Genomic DNA, 18471 nt, shown 5'->3' on the forward strand with positions numbered 1-18471 from the left:
ATAAAAATAACGAAGGAGGCTCTTGAGGGCGAAAATGTTCGTAGAGAGCGATAGGAGGCTGTAAATGCCAGAACGTACTGTCGACTGTATTTAATTAACAGCCTGGTTTCTTGCAAAGTTTAATGTACACTCGAAGGGTGTTGATAGAAAATCGACTTAATGCTCGATTAATCCTAGCCTAGCCCGTCAAAAGGTGAAAAGGAACAAATCAGGTACATTTGCTTTCACATTGCTTATATTGAACTTATTTATGACTTCTCTCAACGCGCTTTCGAAGTGAATCCAAAATCCACTTTTCACTCGAGCAAAAATCACCATTCAAGCATAAAAAAACTGTTGAAGCAAATGTAGCATACAAACAAAACTACTTGTGTAGGTGACACAAGTACACGGACCAAGCTTGAGTTAGTATTACAAGTGGAAAAAACATACTTGATTACCACGGCAAAGATGAAGTAATTCGTCATTGATAACCTCTAGCATTTGGGGGCGCTGAAGATAGGTCAGTCGATTTGGATAAGGGGGTGACGGGTCAAAAAAGTTTCGGAACTACTAGTTTAGATCAACTCCCATAAACCTCATGAACTCGATACGCATTTTAACTGTTGAAAGTTATCGCGTGGTATAGTAGCATTTACGATTTAATAAACGTTTTCTCTGAATTGATTTTGACTTTGAGCAATAATTCCACTGCAGTAGCATCCGGAATTAATTCCACTCCTACCTAAGGTTACCATACGTTCTCCTTTCGGAGGATTTGTCCACCATTTTCAGGTTTTTGAAAATGTCCTCCGAGGACGCCAAATGCACGGTTGTTACGAAGTCACAAGGTTCCGAGTCACAACTCACAAGTCAATCTCACTTTCATAGTTTTGACGCGAGTCAAGTGGAGTCATTTTAGATTCACCGCCGAGTCAAGTCCGAGTCCAAGTCACGTAGCAGAGTGTCAAGTCCAAGTTGTAACGTACTTTTGGTCGTAGCTTAGTTACGATAGTACGTTATATTTGGCTCGATTAGAGACTTGGCTGTATCAACTTAGACTGTTCGAGTAGCTTGCTAACTCAATTCCAACCACTACCTAGTTTCTATGCGTCCTATTATCCGAGCCTACCCCTGAGACACGGTCAAAGTAATTCAAACAATTACAGAAATAGGATCACAAATTTATCAAATGATAGTCCACGTCAACTTCATGGCAGTGGCTACAAATCGGTTAACAACAGTTAACTCTCTAGGCTAAACTGATAATCTAAATGAATAACGACAATTACCTCAATGATGCACCAAACGTCCAAACAATACAATAATCGAATCCCTTATACCCCTAATTTTGACTAATTTGAATCACTGACAAAAAAACTTATCACCAGCACCAAGCCTCAAACTGATTAACAAATCACGCGGGTACGGATGACTGCTAAAGTCACTATTGAGCTCCAAGGCTCACGGACACTCAACATTTCTCGTGTTACACAAGTCACAGTGTTTTGACGCAAGTCCGAGTCCAAGTCATTGTTTTTTTTTCGTGGTAATCATGGTGTTTGTCGACTATTATGGTCATTTACAGAAGGCCGATATTCTTCATTTTTATTCTGCAACTGCCGACTTGTAGCACGGCCCACTTCTAGGCATTTTGTGAGACACCGCTTACGCGGATGAGGTGGCGAGGAGGAGCCGAGATAAACCTCTAACACTTACGTATACGAATTTTGAAGTCGACCACAGTTGGACTCAAACCAACAACCCATTGGTGTTGCAGCCGCAGATTATACCACTGCGCTGTCTCGCCAAAAGTCATTGTGTTGGCTGTTCAGTTACGAGTTAATGTCATGTGATACCCACTTTTTACAACTCTACTTGGTGATATAGAATGCTTTGCAATCACAATATACTAATTTTTTCTCACTTTTAACAGTTTCTGATAGATTTTTCAAGTACCAGTAATGATAGACGAAATAATATTAGTGTGATAACTTTGTAATTCTTCGAAATTACCATGAAATGCCGGCCTTGGTAGGTATACCCAGTCTCGAGTCATATGACTTGGTCCGAGTCATGCGCAATGACTCGAGTACAAGTCGAGTCAATACATAAATTGACTCGAGTCGAGTCATTTTTCAGTTTTAAGAAAATGATTCGAGTCAAGTCGAGTCACCAGAAAATCGCCCTGCCTAAATATCCTCCTTTATGGCAATTCGTCCTCCTTCACAGTTTTTAGAGGCAAGATGATTCATGGATCCGAGTGAAAATGGACATAAATGACGCTAAACAGGAAATTCGTGGTCCTAACGTAAGTGAAAGAAAAACTGTAATTCGGGAGTTGAAGCCGAAAGTTGACATTTACCATCAATTTCGTGGTAACTTTACCAATTTTTCCGGATTTTACTCCAGGAATATAAGTTTGAAAATTTTGATAAGGTGTCCTCCTTTCCCGACTCCAAAATATGGAAAGCGTATCTTACCACTATAATCCGCGTAAGTATTAACCTACGATAGTGTGGACTCAACCAAATCGACGCGGCTCACTGAAAGTGAACAACGGCACGGCGAGAGTGAGAGTGAGAGTGAGACTGATAGTGGTCAACCAGTGGCGCAGCAATGAGCAATACGGTCGTGGCTTGCGCCGCCGGTCATTTGCTTCCGAGGTGAGGCATCATTATTGCAAACGGTGATACTGCATCGCAATGCCAAACTCCGTCACAATTCGACGCTGATTTGTGGGGGCTCCGGGGCTACGAGCAGAATAAAGTTTATATTTTCGTAATCAGTACCGCGTCAGCTTTCGATTGATACCCGGTAATTCAATTTAGCAATCGCGAAGTAAGTTTAAATATTGTCGTAAATTGTATTCAGTAAAATGGCGAGAATTCCGCATCCCAGACGCAGTGAGCCGCTCGATTTGGTTCTGTCGTACAGTCCACGCAATTGTATGAAACTCTGGTCGTACAGAAAACAAGAACGAAAGTGGTGTTTCTTTCTACAAGACGGTAGATTAGGATTCATAATAATGAATATCGGCCTGGTGTAAATGACCAATGAATGACCACAGTAGTCCAAACACTGTGAATACGAAAATAACAGTCGAATCCGATAGTCGTAGTAGCTGCAGCAGCTGACGTGGTTGCGCGTATACATGATTAAGTTCACATGTCGTCGATTGAATTGTTTACTACATACTATGCTCCCCAATTGAAGCACATGGATTTGCTCACGTCGCATGACAATGGTCTCGTATTCGAGAGAACTTGTTCACTACGTTCATCATAGATCGAAACAAAAACGTAGTTCCGACGTAGTGTCGTGTAATGAAGGAACTAGAAAGTACCGTATTACGAATGGAAACCTTGTTGACTGACGAGGTAGACCTGCATGCGCTGTCTTTGTATATAATACAAAGCAATAAACCACCATTTATGAGATCTATTCAGCCTATAAAACGGTACATTTGTACCCTTCTGTTGCAGTTCTATCTAGCAGAGATGAGCGGATTTGAAATTTCTATGTTCTAATCCAATCCAAATCCGAACCTTCAAATCCAAATCCAAATCCTAATTCATAACTTTCACATATTCAAGTCCATGTCCAATCCTAATCCGATTCCAACTGGAAATTCAGAAAAAAAATGATTTATGCAATGGAGGGATTCGAAAATTTTCTTTGACAACCAACGATTCACTTGATTCAGTATTACCTAGTAACCATAAGTACATTAATAACTGATTTGAATAAAGTTTGTCGCCATTCGCCACACGACATTTCAATCTCCCAGAAAATAGATAAATCCAAATCCTACTCCGTTCTGAAAAAAATGTCTAATCCAAATCCAATCCAAATCCGACAAAATTTCACAAATCCTGTTTTTTCAAAACCTAATCCTAATCCATGCTCATCTCTGCTATCTAGTCTCCTATACTCGCCATCAATTCCGCAAGGAGTAGGACGAAAGTGTGCAGTACTCTAAGTAGGCAGTTCCGGAATTACGAACGGGAGTATCGGCCTGGCGTGGAATGAACATTAACAATGCAGTAGAGACAATGTGAATTCTGAAACAATAATACACTGCAATACAATACAATACCGGTTTTATTATTGTAACTGTAACTGTAACTGTGACTGTGTAACTGTATTCAGTATTCAATTTTGATCTTTTCTGGTTTTCTGTCGACAAGTGGTTGTTAACCGGGCTCTCCCGAGCCCCCGGAGTTCGATGCGCCAGCCGCAAAGGTCACTGGAGGTCAACACACAGACGCGACTCATAAAGGAGAATTCACACTGTTTTAAAGCAAACATACATAATGATCTTTTGGTTTGGTGTGGAAATCATAATTTTTTAGTTTTGCTCTGATGCACGGTTCATTTTTTCATCACTATTCGTGTAGCGTAGTAAACTTTTTTTGTGACTAGACTAGGCGAATATTTGGGCTTAGATGAGAGCTTGCAGATTGCAGCCAGTTTAGTAAAGGTTGGGAACCACTGCTTTAGACGCTTTTCCATGTATTCGTCCTTCACTATCTCTGCTCTACATAGGGACTGAGGATCCGAATCAAGCTCCGGCATTTCGAAGCGTGTTTTCACATTGAACCATTGACAAAAGCATATGCATTCAGTGATATATTACCTGGATTTAACTTACACAGGGCTTCAACGGCTTCGGGAGACCACTTACCAAAATTTACATCCCATTCATCTGGATTCGAGATGAACCTGGTAAAGTTGAGTCATAAAGCCATAATTTGGTTGTCTGGTTGTCTTGCTCATACCGCATATGCAACTATATAGTCACCCACGGACTGTTTCTATTTGTCCCTGGGTAATTTTACCGACTATATATCAACGATTCGTCAGCTGTGCGCGCTCGCTTTGTCATCGTCACACGTCAATGAATGATCTTATTAATTTGCGGAAATTGATATAAATCACCGACCTGACTGAAATAAGGTTAGATGATGATGTCTGTCGTTGCATTTAACTAAAATCACACTCATTAGAAAACAATGGTACAATGAAATATAGTAGGTGACTAGGTCTCGAGCTGGTGGATATTGACAATATTGCGCAAAATGTATCAGTGATCAGCTGACCACACTCGACACGGCATATCTCAATGACTTATTCCGAGGTTTTCAGTATTGAAATACTGTCGTTTCTATTGACTAAAGTATCACTCATCATAAAACAATAGTATTTGGTGTAATGGTAGGTGAGGAGCTGGTGTTAAATAACATTTTATGAATAACGTGCAAAATGTACCAGTAACCCCACAACACACGGCATACCACAATGTCTATATTATTCAGAGGTCGTGACTATCGATGGACTTTTTCTTTTTCTGAGTATACTGAATCATGCTTTGCCTACTCGCACTACTTTCTCCAGTGGGTATGCTTTCAGATTAGTACCAGCACTTTCATTTGGCAATTGTTATAGACAAAATTACGGAACATTCGCACCTTGACTAATTTTGAAATTGTCATAACAATTGCGCGAAATGGTCCCTGTAGCACGGCAGCTTAATATATTGGGGCAAGTTTTGTTGCACTAAAATCACGAGAAAGCTGCATTTAATTTTAACAAAAGTTGCAGTAAAAAGTTGCATTTATAATTTTGTTGAATTAGTAGGGTATGAGACACTCGAAAGGCCCCGTTGTATAACCTAGTTCCTGCAGAGCTGTCAAATTTGTTACTTCGCCATTTAACGGTTTGACGAAACCTCCCAAAATTACATTTTTCCCGGCACACAGCAAGAAAATTACGCAATGCGGAAATAATTTCCCAAAAAATTCCAAACAGCATAGCGATAACCCCCTCCCCTTAAAACAAGTAGAAAAACACACACCAAACCTCCTAGGTCCGCAAACTTGACCATGGGCAGTACAGAAAAATTCACTCTTGGCGACTTTAACAAAATCAATAGCCTGAAGAACGGGACCCAGTAAAAATGTAGTTTTCGGCGGTCTCGCCTGAGCGTTCGTGAAATGGGAAACTATTTCAAATTTAAATGACAGAATTAATAAAGCGATCTATTTACATATTATTCGGGCACAGTCGTGCTTGGCAGGGGGAGTTGAACGTCTCTCCATTGTGTCATAGATAACAGTGAGATGCAGCTAACCCATCATATAGCTCTTTGTTATGCAAATCGAAGAGAGTAGAACCATGCAGAAATAGTTATGGTATGTTTTTAAATCACTCCATTACGTTTTTACGCAATATTTGATAAAAGTTCCAGTAAAAATTGGCTATGAAAAATAGAGAAAAGTGGCAAAAAGTTGCACTATTAAATCCTTCCAAACAGCTTGAAACACCATAGTACATAAATTCTGAGGATCTACGAAGCTGCCGGAAGCTGTAAAAAAAAGTTGCGAAAGTAGCAAAAACTTGCCCTAGTAATTAGCCATCGTCCGTTAACCGCGAAGATGCACCCTGCAATATCAAGAGTAGCCACCTCTGATAAACATGTAAATGCACCTCATAGATCAAATTACTTCTTTCAATACTTTTCTGACATTCCCCACTTGAAGTTGCTAAAAGATGATGGAATCGATACTTCTACTTTTATTTGAGTAGAGAGTGACAAAGTTATAATAATACTTTTATACTTGTCTACCAATGATGACGAATACTAGGACCACCAAATATTTCAGTATATCATTGCACATTTGAGATGTACCCGATTAGGATATCTGATTTCATCCGTGGATTGGAGATGGAGTCCTGCTATTCTCTTGAAAAGAACAAGCAATCCAAACTCTCTATATTCAGCCCAAGCGTTTGATCTGGATTCGGACATAATTCCTAATTTCGTCTTTAGTAACTTATCATTATCCGGACTTTGACATGCTTTCATTTGACTACCGTCTTTATGCGTCTGTAATTCACACCATTCCGGTATACATGTAATCGCATCTTCCAGATCTCGGAGAAGTCTAATTGCAGGGATTTCAGACAAATAGAATCGAGAAAACAGAACTGGCATTGAAATTACCAACAATTTGACCTCTTCAACCTTTAAAATACCAAATAATTCGAGTGTAGTCTATCACGGTTTCCACACAAACCAGCGACGATTATGTGACATTGCCTTGATACCATAATCATCTAATCTTGTGCAATTAGAGGTCGAATGGCGTCAGACTTCTAATTATTCAGAATGTAAATGCCCTGGGCCTTACTCTGAGAATATACCGCCATCTCGTAGCAACAGCAGATGTCAATGATGAATTATTGATATGGCTGACGCGTGTCGACAGCTGTGAAAGGATACAGCTCACATTGCGTCAATTACGAAACGATCCTGGCTATAACTACCTTCTTTCAATCATTTAAAAACAATCTACTTGCATTGTCATTATATTTGATTAACGCGATCGATGTTATGCTAAATTATGTTCCCACGACCAGAAATCATAGTGCCACTCATTTGGGCAATTCCATCTGTAGCCGACGAAGTTACCTTGAAGATCATATTCGGTGGCGACGATAAACACCTTGCACGGGCGACATAATGCCGCCACGGCCCTGAATATGAAACACATCGTGACTTGTACAAACTACTAGATTTTCAATATGCGCAACTGGAATTAGTACCACTACTTTTTAAAATCTGCAACTAGAAATAGAACTACTCCGAAAGCAGTAGTTACTTTACCGCGAACTATAACCAGCTCGGTAGTTTGTGCAAGTCTGAACATATATCCCGTCGTGTTTCCATGATGCTCAGTGATTGCGAATGTACACTGTACAGTGTACAGTATATAGCAGCCTACCAAGTTACATCATAGTTATACAAGTATTTCGAGGTAAATACCGAGAGTCCATATGTACTATATAAAGGTATTAACATCGTGTTATAGCGGTCGATGACCTATGAATAACCGAAGAGATGGTGAAACCTCTGAATATTTATAGCCTTTTCTGCTGTGTACGTCAGGGTGAAGGTGAGACCTTGCAATCGCATCATGCCATTGGCAATACCTAGGGTTGCATTTGACACAAAAATCATTTTAAAAGGGACATTTTTAAAACATGGCCCTTGTTTAAAACATGTTTTTAATTGTGTTTTTTATTAGCCATGACGTCTTTAATTGTGGCGTTACAGTGGAATGGCAATGACAATTGAAATTGTTGCTAAATAGGATCCTTTGTCGAAAAAGGCTTACGACCCCTGTCTTAAACCGACCAGAAATATATTTGGCCAGGTCTACACTGTAATGCAGCATTTTACGGTCGGCGTCCATTATCATCAGAACATCCCTTCCGTACCAATGATCCAAAACTACGTGCTATGAGCCTATGACGGCTGAGCCGACAACAATTTCGAGGGTTCCAACTAGCATTCCATATCGTGTACGTCGCCTATATCGAGTGAAAATCGTCCGTAGACTCATACTATGCGTTTTTCGACAGTAGTTACACAAGTATGGTGAAATTTTATATACAACTTTTCAAAAAAAGCACAATTTCGTTCTTTTTAAAATGGCAATGCTTAAAACAGTTTTTAACAAAGTGGTTGAAGACACCATTCGTTTTAAATGCAACCCTAACCAAACCAATGCTGACAACCGCAGATTCGTATTAAAGACACTGGGCTAGACAGTACAGAGTACGATCTACAAACCTTGCCAGCTAACTGAAGCTGATTATCAGGTATTTTCAGAATTAAATTGCCATGTTAATGTGTTGAGTTCTCCAGGAGTATAGGAAAAAGCGACCAATCTAATTCCGTAGCAGATAACACCGTTTGAATTACTGATACTCGCTTATGTCGATTCTATATGTCCACTGGAATTGCCACTGTGACAGTAATGTGATAGCTGTGCTGTGTGTAGCGAAGATTAGGATTATTCTTAGCTGCAAGGTTCAGTGTGTGTTCGCGTTCGTCATTTTAATAAGATATTCTGAACGAGTTCTTCGCCCCAATCACTGCGATCAATTGAAGAAATATTTGTGATCAATATTGTTCAAACTTCAAGTGATTTTGCGATTGATTTGCCGTCATTGTGGTTCTGCTATTAACGGTGATTCGACATCACTTGTCATTTTATACCTGGCCGATATACCACGTTTTGGTGATTCATGAACTGCCGACTTATAGCAAGATCTACCTTCGTTTAATATAGCCTATTGTAAGACACTGCTTATTCGGATCGGTTTGTGATTGCGATGAGGTCTTGGGGCCTTTAGATAAATCACCGAGATAGTTTTTTTCATCATTTACAAAGAGGTCATAACTTTTGCGAGGAATCAGCCATGTAAGGCCATGTCTAACGACTTACGAAGAGACATTATGTTTGTTTGTTTGTTTTATTAACACAATTGGCGCTTATAAATACTTGGGTCATTTGCGCCCGCACAGTAATTTTCGTAATGTCTTTCCGCTTTTTCTTGCGTCCATTTTCTGGTCTTTTGCTGCCACCTTTCTAGAGTTCGGCCCTCTCTTTGTCTGGGCTTTTCAAAGCGTTGTGTGTACAGTGGGGTCGGCAATGAGGAGCCCAGATAAACCTCAGACACATAAATACATGGCAGAGGCGAGACTCGAACCAGCAACCATTGGTGTCGCGCCAGCAGTGTTTAACCAACTGCGACACTCGCTTCCAGAGGGACTATGTAATTGTATATAGATGGAAAACTCTCTACGGCAGGGGTGTCAAACTCAACTTGCGTTGCGGGTCGGATTCAAACCATTGGATCGCTCGCGGGCAGAACCATTCATATGATTCCAAAATGCTTACCTCCAAATCTATGACCTAGTAGTAGTACGCGTTATTAACAAGCCCATATACACAATAGTATGTAAAATTATTTATCGGATCATAGGGATTCTATTCTATAGCAACACCATTATTCGTGAAAAACGTAATTGGCAAAATACGATAATTGGCTGGTTAAATACAGTGGCTCTAACGACGATATTTCTATGCTCCGTTTGTTCTCGCGTCAGCCCTGCGTATGCGTTGTGGAATAGAAGAGATTTAACTGTAAACGTGGTGCGACAACTGATATTTTAATTTTATTTTGTGTAACTGTTCTAGTCTCCGTGTAGCCGGCATATAATGGTTTGGCACGGACGTTTTCGCTTCTGTGAATGAATAGATTTGGATCCATATCACCATGCAACTCCGAACTCGGCGTGCCCATTTTTGCCTCCTTGGAACTGGGTTCAATACCAATGACTTGTTGCTAATGAGGACTATAGTGAAACCACAACATCGCAGTCGGATGGTTATAATGTGGGCTATGAGCATGAGCATGCTCGACATATGCTGTATTGAGGTGTTATTTATTGAAAGTGTTTCATACTTAAAATCTAAGAATTGTTTCGCTGGCCGATTGAAATCGCCTGCTAGTGCTGGGCGGATGCGGCCCGCGGAGCGTATGTTTGACATCCCTGCTCTTCTGCAAGCCTAGATCACCAAATACCAGGGAAAGCACCAAGTGGTGAATAAACTGAAAACGCTGACTAGTACCATAGACAAACCTCATTTAGCGCCGCGTTTGCTGAAAATATTGGCTTTCAGATAAGTCCCGCACAGTAGGCTACAATGGCAATCAGCAGCTTCATACTGACATTCGCTGACGAAGACGAACCTTAGGTTCGGTTGACAGTTCAACGATAATATATCACACCATCTGTTATGGTTATCAGTAACTTAAGCATGGAAGCACACGTCTACGCCACGTAAATTTCATCAAGTCAACAATTCTTCGGAAAGGAATCAGCACTCGAATATTCGTATATACATTTTGGCGATTTGCAGGAACACACGAGGCCTAACCAGTATAAGAATTAACCTTGCATCGTCTGTTCATAGCCCCCATCGACAGCTGAATCAACGATAGTTTCGACTTACACAATGACATCATCACATCCAGGTAGTGATTTCACAGTCAATGGCGTTACGATGTTCAGGTGCATCCATAAACTGCAGATGGCAGTAACATGGATCACCAAACATGGGCTGACGGAAATATATTTCAGCCGATGTGTACTGAATTAATTGCGTTAGCCATCCGTACTGCATTTGCTCTCAACCTATTGACACGTCCGTTAAGACAGGCTCACAATGGTCCGTGGACATATGAGCATGCGACATTACAGCATGCGATACTTCGGCATGCGACAATTTGGCATGTGACACATGAGCATGTGGGTTAAATTACGGGTTAGGGGTAGGTTAGGGTTGCATTTATGGTTGGGTTGGGTTAGAGTTAGGGTTTAGGTTAGGTTAGGCTAGGTTAGGTTAGGTTAGGCTATGTCTCGGGTTAGGGTAAGTTTTTGGGTTATACAGTCACATGCTGAAGTGACGCATGCTGATGTGTTCCATGCTGAACTGTCGTTTTCCATTATGTCGCATGCTCATATGTCGGGCAACCGCTCACAATAACTTGGTTTCACAGGATATACGCAGGTCATCTGGCCCCTCAGGGAGTTGCAAGGGCCCGCCTCCGATTGAGTTTCTCCTTATTCATCTCGGCGCCACTTAGACGAGTACAGCCGACTGCATTACCGGTACCACGCAGTACACAAGTGTATTCTCGACTTAGTCCTCGAGATGAATGAATAACAGGATATTGCGCAAGCGCATCCACGTATAAAGACATGTTTGTAAATGACCGAATTATTTTTAAAACACTTCCTTTCTACCCTATTCAGTAACAGAAAATGTGAAATCCTAGTATATACCGTGAGTTTAATAATTTCAGGAAGTGAAATTTTAAGCACACTAATGTTGCATCAGGTTCATATCCCGACATAGCCGGCTCGGATTTATTTTGTCAACGGAATTTCGTTTTCTACCCAAATCCCTATCCGTTCCAGAGATTCTTTCAAATGCAATCAATTTCTTCGAGTCCTTTGCTGTTCAACCTCAAATATATATTCGCTCATTGCCGGCTGATACCGAGTCGTGATTACGGCCTTGATATGCAAAATTCCACAATTTCAACTCGGAATTTTGTCTCTGGCTGTTAGAGTCAGTCATGTCACAGCTACTCGCGTCATTCGACTGTAAATATTTTCCACCTTGGGCAATATGAATCCGTGTGGTATTTTCTCATTCCATACTCGTCACCTAATAGCTATCTTTGATCAATCCATTCCTTTGATATGTTTGATACTATCGTAATTATAGTATTACAATCACGTACCCTTTTACGGCATGAACCATTACGAGTTACTGGTTTTAAATTTCAACTCCAAATAGAACACACTATTCATAGCCTACCATTAGAGTCGCGAGATATTATTGGAATAATCACTCCCATGTTCAAGGAAACGTAGACTGAATATTTACATCCAAATATGAATTGCGGTCGCATCGTGAGTATTTCTATTTAATACGATTTGTCCTTGAAATATCAGCAGCACTAACAGATATGAAAGCACGATGTCATCGTTATCCTCACGACTTTATAAAACCATCTTTATCAAGATATAGGCCTACGCTTGAGGTACATTCGTAAAACGAGTCTAAAACAAACATTTTACATATTAATATCCGTGTCGAGTAGGCTATATTGGAGTGATATAATATATAGGCAGGATTATTATAACATCCGTATTTTGTCTTCAGTTTTCAGGTGAGGTCACAAATCACAATAGCTACATGCTCGATACGAAGACCTACAAATTAGCATGGTCGTGAAACGTCAGGCATCTTGATCGGTAGGTTTGTGGTCATGATCAATCTCCGCAGGTGAGACAGAAGACCTGATTATATTAAAACTGGTATCCACTGCTTCCGCGATTGGCGCATTTCCGGGACAGGATGGAGCGGTTCTAAAAGACTTGGAAAGTCTAAACCAGTGGTTCCCAACCTTTTTTGACTCATCGCCCCCTTTTGAAGCTTCACACCGATCATCGCCCCCCAAATAATGGGAACCGAAAAACAGCACTTCGTCAGCCCCCTCCCCTTCCCCCGAAAAAAAGACGTTGGTCTTTAGACCCATAGGGTGATAAACCAAACCCCAGACCCCCCTCAGCCAGTGGGCTTTTTGTCGTTACATATCAGCTATACCCTATTTCATGTAATGTTTGGTGAGTCACCGTATTTCGCCTAAACGCGCCAAGCGCGACAAATTTATAGAATTCATGTTTGAATAGGCCAATAAGGTCGATGTGGTATGTTGGAAAAGGTAGGACCCCTAAATAATAATTAAACATCTTCGGGCGAAATCGTTGTTATATTGACTTCTTTACATGATGCTATTTTGTGACCTCCTATATCTGCTACGTCAGAAGATATGGAAACCAAACTAAAAGACGCACATGATTTCATATTGGTATTTCTTTACTGGCAAATAATTTTTTCCTTGCGGGGTGGCATTTGTCCTGTAGAAGGTCGCAAGGACAGGAACATTCGACGCCAGTCATTGAGGCGCCTATGGACAATCAAACATATCTGTATATACATCGAAGTTTTCGGTCTTCTCGCTGCTGATCGTTCTGGCACACTTCTCGGAGTCGCATGTTACATGGCCTCTAATTTCAAATGTCTTGGTGCGTCGTGGCGCGGTAATGGCCCACGCCGAAGTCTCCCATTTCCATAAATCATGCGTATTTTTGTTGGGTGACGGAGACCCCAACATCGAGATACATGAAAATATGAAATCGCACCAAGCGCGAAAAATTTTTGAAAAAGTCGCATGAATTTCTAAAAAATCACTCTATCATTCATGTTAATTCTCGAAATAGTTTTGGACTTCTTTCGATTTCGGGCCCCTCACCCCCAATTGGGGGGTTTGGGATGCGATGGTTAAGGTCCCGACTCCAATATAGCCGTTTTAACGTGCCATCGACCACCTATCGCCCCCTTCGTTATTTTCGCCCCCCCTAGACCGCCAAATCGCCCACGTTGGGAACCACTGGTCTAAACGGATATTTTTGCACCTTCCTCGTCCAGCGAGATATGCACATCATGAACAGACCATGATGACCTCTGAATGTTTGAATGATTAGTTGTGACATATGCGAATGTGGAAGACTATTGACACAACTAATTCGAACCATCGCTATTTCCGAGATGCAAACAATAATGGCAAAAGAAATGCTTTAAATAGACATAAGGCGCTATTCCGAGAAACACTTGGGAAATGACGTGAAATGATAGTGTTGTCATATTTCATTTTAGGTGTATTTGATAATAACAATTTGTCCAAGCCTTACAGTAAAACACTCCTTATCGAGAATAGGCAGATTTCGCGTAAGCCTATTAAATTTGAAATTTGAAGAACAATCGAATGATATTTCATCCATATACATTTTTGATACTATGTTCTTGTTTTTTTTTGCGTGTTCTGTACTTGGTAAAATCGTTTAGACTTTTGTAGCGTTTCCGGTAATCCTATGTCAGATGATGCGAAATGGTCGAAAACTATTTATGTGATTACTTCGAGTGAAAACTTTCTCTCGGATACAGTCGACTGAGACTAAGATTTCGAATTTCGGCGGATGCGCGCGACCTCGCGCCCAATCGAAACTTGGAAAGTATAGGATATATTTTCCAACTTCCTACAATAGGCAATGAAGTATGTTATGCGTTAGGTGCTATGGTTTCGTTATGCAGTAGCCTCCGATTAATTCGAACACCGGACAATCCAGACAATCGCTTTCCTCGGTCAAAATAGTCAGGAACGGAACAAAAATGGGAACTACGCGTAAAAAAACTGCGGCTAGTTTGGACCAAGGTGCACAATTCATATCGTTTGGCTATGCCACAATAAACAGTACTTCGTTCGTTTTAACACAAAATGAGCTAATATGGTGAAACTATATGACGATGCATGCACTAACAATCGACAATGAACTCACACAATGCCGTGCCAGCTTCTTAGTCGCTTATTGGGTGCAATTGCGTGCATCTTGTAGCACAGATTGGTGCAGAAAAGTTAAGCAAAATAACGTGAAGACGCTTCCTTGACAGTTCTGCACTTAGTTGGATTGGTGTGGGATGTCACAAAGTATTATTTGAACCCTATATGCGTGTGTTACACAGTAACACAGCATACAGTATTTTCTGAATGGTTTGGTATGGAAAATACTGTGTATACTATACAACTAATCCGAAGGTATATTGTATAACAAATGTGCGTTTTATGCGATATGTGGCAATTAGTACAGCATAGCGCAGCTGCAATTAATTTATTACGCAACAGTATGCCAAATTTTGAATGCGCTCCGTGCCTTTACGCACGACTATGAAGCAAACAACTGATTTCCGCTTATCTCGTACAAAGACTTTTTTCCCGTCGTATTCGGCGTAAATAGAGCGGGACCAAACCGTCCCAATTAAGCGGAGTCGACTCTATCTCTCTATCACAGTTAAATGGTGATTTGCTGCATGTCGTGTACGTGCAGTGTGTACTGTGGAAAATACCGTCTGCCTTGCTATCCCATTGTGTATAAAATTGCTGGATTTGGATTTGACTCGAGAAATCCAGTTTTAATGATATTGTTTCTACCGTTGAGCCATTCATTGACTTGGAGAAGTGGCCGAAAGTTTATGACCAGAAAGTGTAGACTGAAGCCTATTGATTTACAGACCTGAGCTGGATTAGGCGTATATATTACATTCCATGGCGAATGCGGTCTAACGCCGCCACTGATCTCGCTAATTCTTTACCATATCTCTGCAGCTATCAAACATTAGCAGATGCCACGAATAAAATTACATAGCTTGCGGTATATCTGGCATGTATACCAGTATTTAAGATATGTCTCGATACGGGATGGGTCTGTAAATTCCAGATCCGTGAATTACGTCATTTGTGACCTAGAGCACGCAAACGCGTGTCACACGACCTAGACGAAGCAACTATACTTATAGTTTAACTCCCTTTTTATTCTCAGAATTCCACCAGCACCACTATACGTATATTGTTATATTAAGTTCAATGGTGGTATGAAGAAAAAAAATTGCGCATATTTCGTGTGAACATTACATAAAACTAGGATTTTACTTTGTGAGCCATCCACATGTAAGTTTATCTTCATGAAATTATTGTTGTTTGCACGACCGCATGTGTTGTACAGTTATGAGTTCGTAAAGTGGTTGTTTGTTTACTACTTTGCTGCAGTTTCCAAGCAAGATACAGCGGTATCGTCCTTGTAGATTTCGGCCATTTACATATGGCAATCCGACCTTTCGGCCATTCGCTTAGACCAGGGGTGTCAAACTCAACTCGGGTCGCGGGCCGGATTCAGACGTGTTGATCGCCCGCGGGCCGGACCATGTCAAATTATTCAAAATGTGACCTCCGAATCCATACCGTCGTTTTTCACTGGAATGCTTTATTATCAACCGTCATGCAAAATAGTATTGTATATTATATCACGGATGATATGGGCTCTATTCTAGCAACTCCGTTATCCGCAAACAATGAAATTGACAAAATGCGATGACTGGCCGATTGGTTACACCAGTGGTTCCCAACGGGGCGATGTCGCCCCCCAGGGGGCGATTTGGCGGTCTAGGGGGGCGAAAATAACGAAGGGGGCGATAGGGGGCGAAAACGGACGAAGAGGGCGATATGGGGGCGATGGTGCGTTAAAACGGCTACATTGGAGTCGGGACCGTAACTACCGCAACCCAAATCCCCCCAATTGGGGGTGGGAGGCCCGAAATCGAAGGAAGCCCAAAATTATTTCGTGAATTAACATGAATGATAGAGTAATTTTTAGAAATTCACACGACTTTTTGAAAAATTTTTCACGCTCCGCGAGATTTATAATTTTTATGTAGCTTGCTGTTGGGGTCCCCGTCACCCAACAAAAATACGAATGATTTATGGAAATGTGAGACTTGGGCGTCGGCCATTACTGCGCCACGACGCACCAAGACATATGAAGTTAGAGGCCATGTAGCATGCGACTCCGAGAAGTGTGCCAGAACGATCAGCAACGATAAGACCTTGGCCGAAAAGGAATGCCGTTGTGTTGACCGAAAACTTCGATATATATATACATATATTTTTAATTGTCCATAGGCGCCTCAATTGCTGGCGTCGAATGTTCCTGTCCTGGCGACCTTAACCCTACAGTACAAATGACATCCCGCAAGGAAAAAATTATTTGCCAGTAAATAAATACCAATATGAAATCATGTGCGTCTTTTAGTTTGGTACGTTTTGACCATTTCCATACCTTCTGACATAACAGATATAGGAGGTCACTAAATAGCATCATGTAAAGAAGTCAATATAACAACGATTCCGCCCGAATATGTTTAATTATTATTTAGGGGTCCTACCTTTTCCAACATACCACATCGACCTTATTGACCTATTCAAACATGAATTATATAAATTTGTCGCGCTTGGCGCGTTTAGGCGAAATACGGTGACTCACCAAACAGTACATGAAACAGGGTATAGCTGATATGTAGCGACAAGAAGCCCACTGGCTGAGGGGGTCTGAGGTTTAGTTTATCACCCCATGGGGCCAAATACCCACGTTTTTTTTTCGGGGGAGGGGGGATGACGAAGTGATGTTTGTCGGTTCCCAATATTTGGGGGGCGATGATCGGTGTGGAGCTTCAAAAGGGGGCGATGAGTCGAAAAAGGTTGGGAACCACTGGGTTACACTTACAAACTACGAAAACGATGGCTCTAATGACGAGAGAGAGAGAGAAAGAGATTTATTTCTTCGTCAACCGGAATAAACAGCATGAGTATGCAAAAAAATACTCCGAGCAAAAAAGCACATACACAAGAATAATAGCGTGTGACTGGGTCTATAATAGTATTGACGGAGAGCCGACAAAAGCCGGAACCTTGGAGATTAGAAAGAAGTATATAGATACATTCAATCATGCTTACTAGTTATGGTGGTTTGTAAAAAAACGTAAATAGAAAAACAACAACGAAAGTACACAGTGCGATCCCTTGATGCAATAGCAGATGGGGAATACATCCGATTAGTACTTACTGAGAAGTAAGTCAAGCAACAGTGCCTTAAATGACGGAAAACTCATACTTTTCAGTCGCAGGGACAATTTATTCCACACATCAATTCCAGCACGCTTCAAGGGAGGAAAAGCATTGTCGGAATTAGACATAAACAGGTTGGAAGAGCTCTTGGATCGAGTACCGTAGTTGTTTATATGCACGAAGTATTCAAAGTAGTTTACAAGTGAATTTGGAACTTGTTGTCTGTTAAACTTATACATGAACTTTGCTAATTCAAAAATATATACGTCCTCAACTTTAAGAATGCGGAGTTTCTTATAATATGGAGATATGTAAGTTGGAATAATTCAATGATCTCGTTGCTTTGATCGTGATGCGTCGTTGGCTTTGTGTATTCATGGTGTGGAATATGAGAGATTTTAGACGGGGGCGCTGGCATTTCGTTCATCATTTTTATATCACCAATTCACCATTCGATTTCTCTGACGACCGCGGCTGGCGCCTTTTCGGTCAGAGTAATATAAGCAGCAGTGCGAGCAGTGATATTTGAATTCTATTTTTCTTGTA

The 18471-nt window shown here is 41.0% G+C and overlaps 1 protein-coding gene across 4 annotated transcripts in view; it reads left to right on the forward strand.

Annotated features, from left to right (window-relative positions):
• LOC145435743 (armadillo repeat-containing protein 1-like) overlaps positions 1 to 18471 on the forward strand; it is a 391422-nt gene that overhangs the window by 74986 nt on the left and 297965 nt on the right. The gene's annotated exons all lie outside the window — the stretch shown is intronic.

Source organism: Botryllus schlosseri, chromosome 1 (genome assembly GCF_051294905.1).
Source record: "Botryllus schlosseri isolate E-star chromosome 1, Bs_hap1, whole genome shotgun sequence".
NCBI lineage: Eukaryota > Metazoa > Chordata > Ascidiacea > Stolidobranchia > Styelidae > Botryllus > Botryllus schlosseri.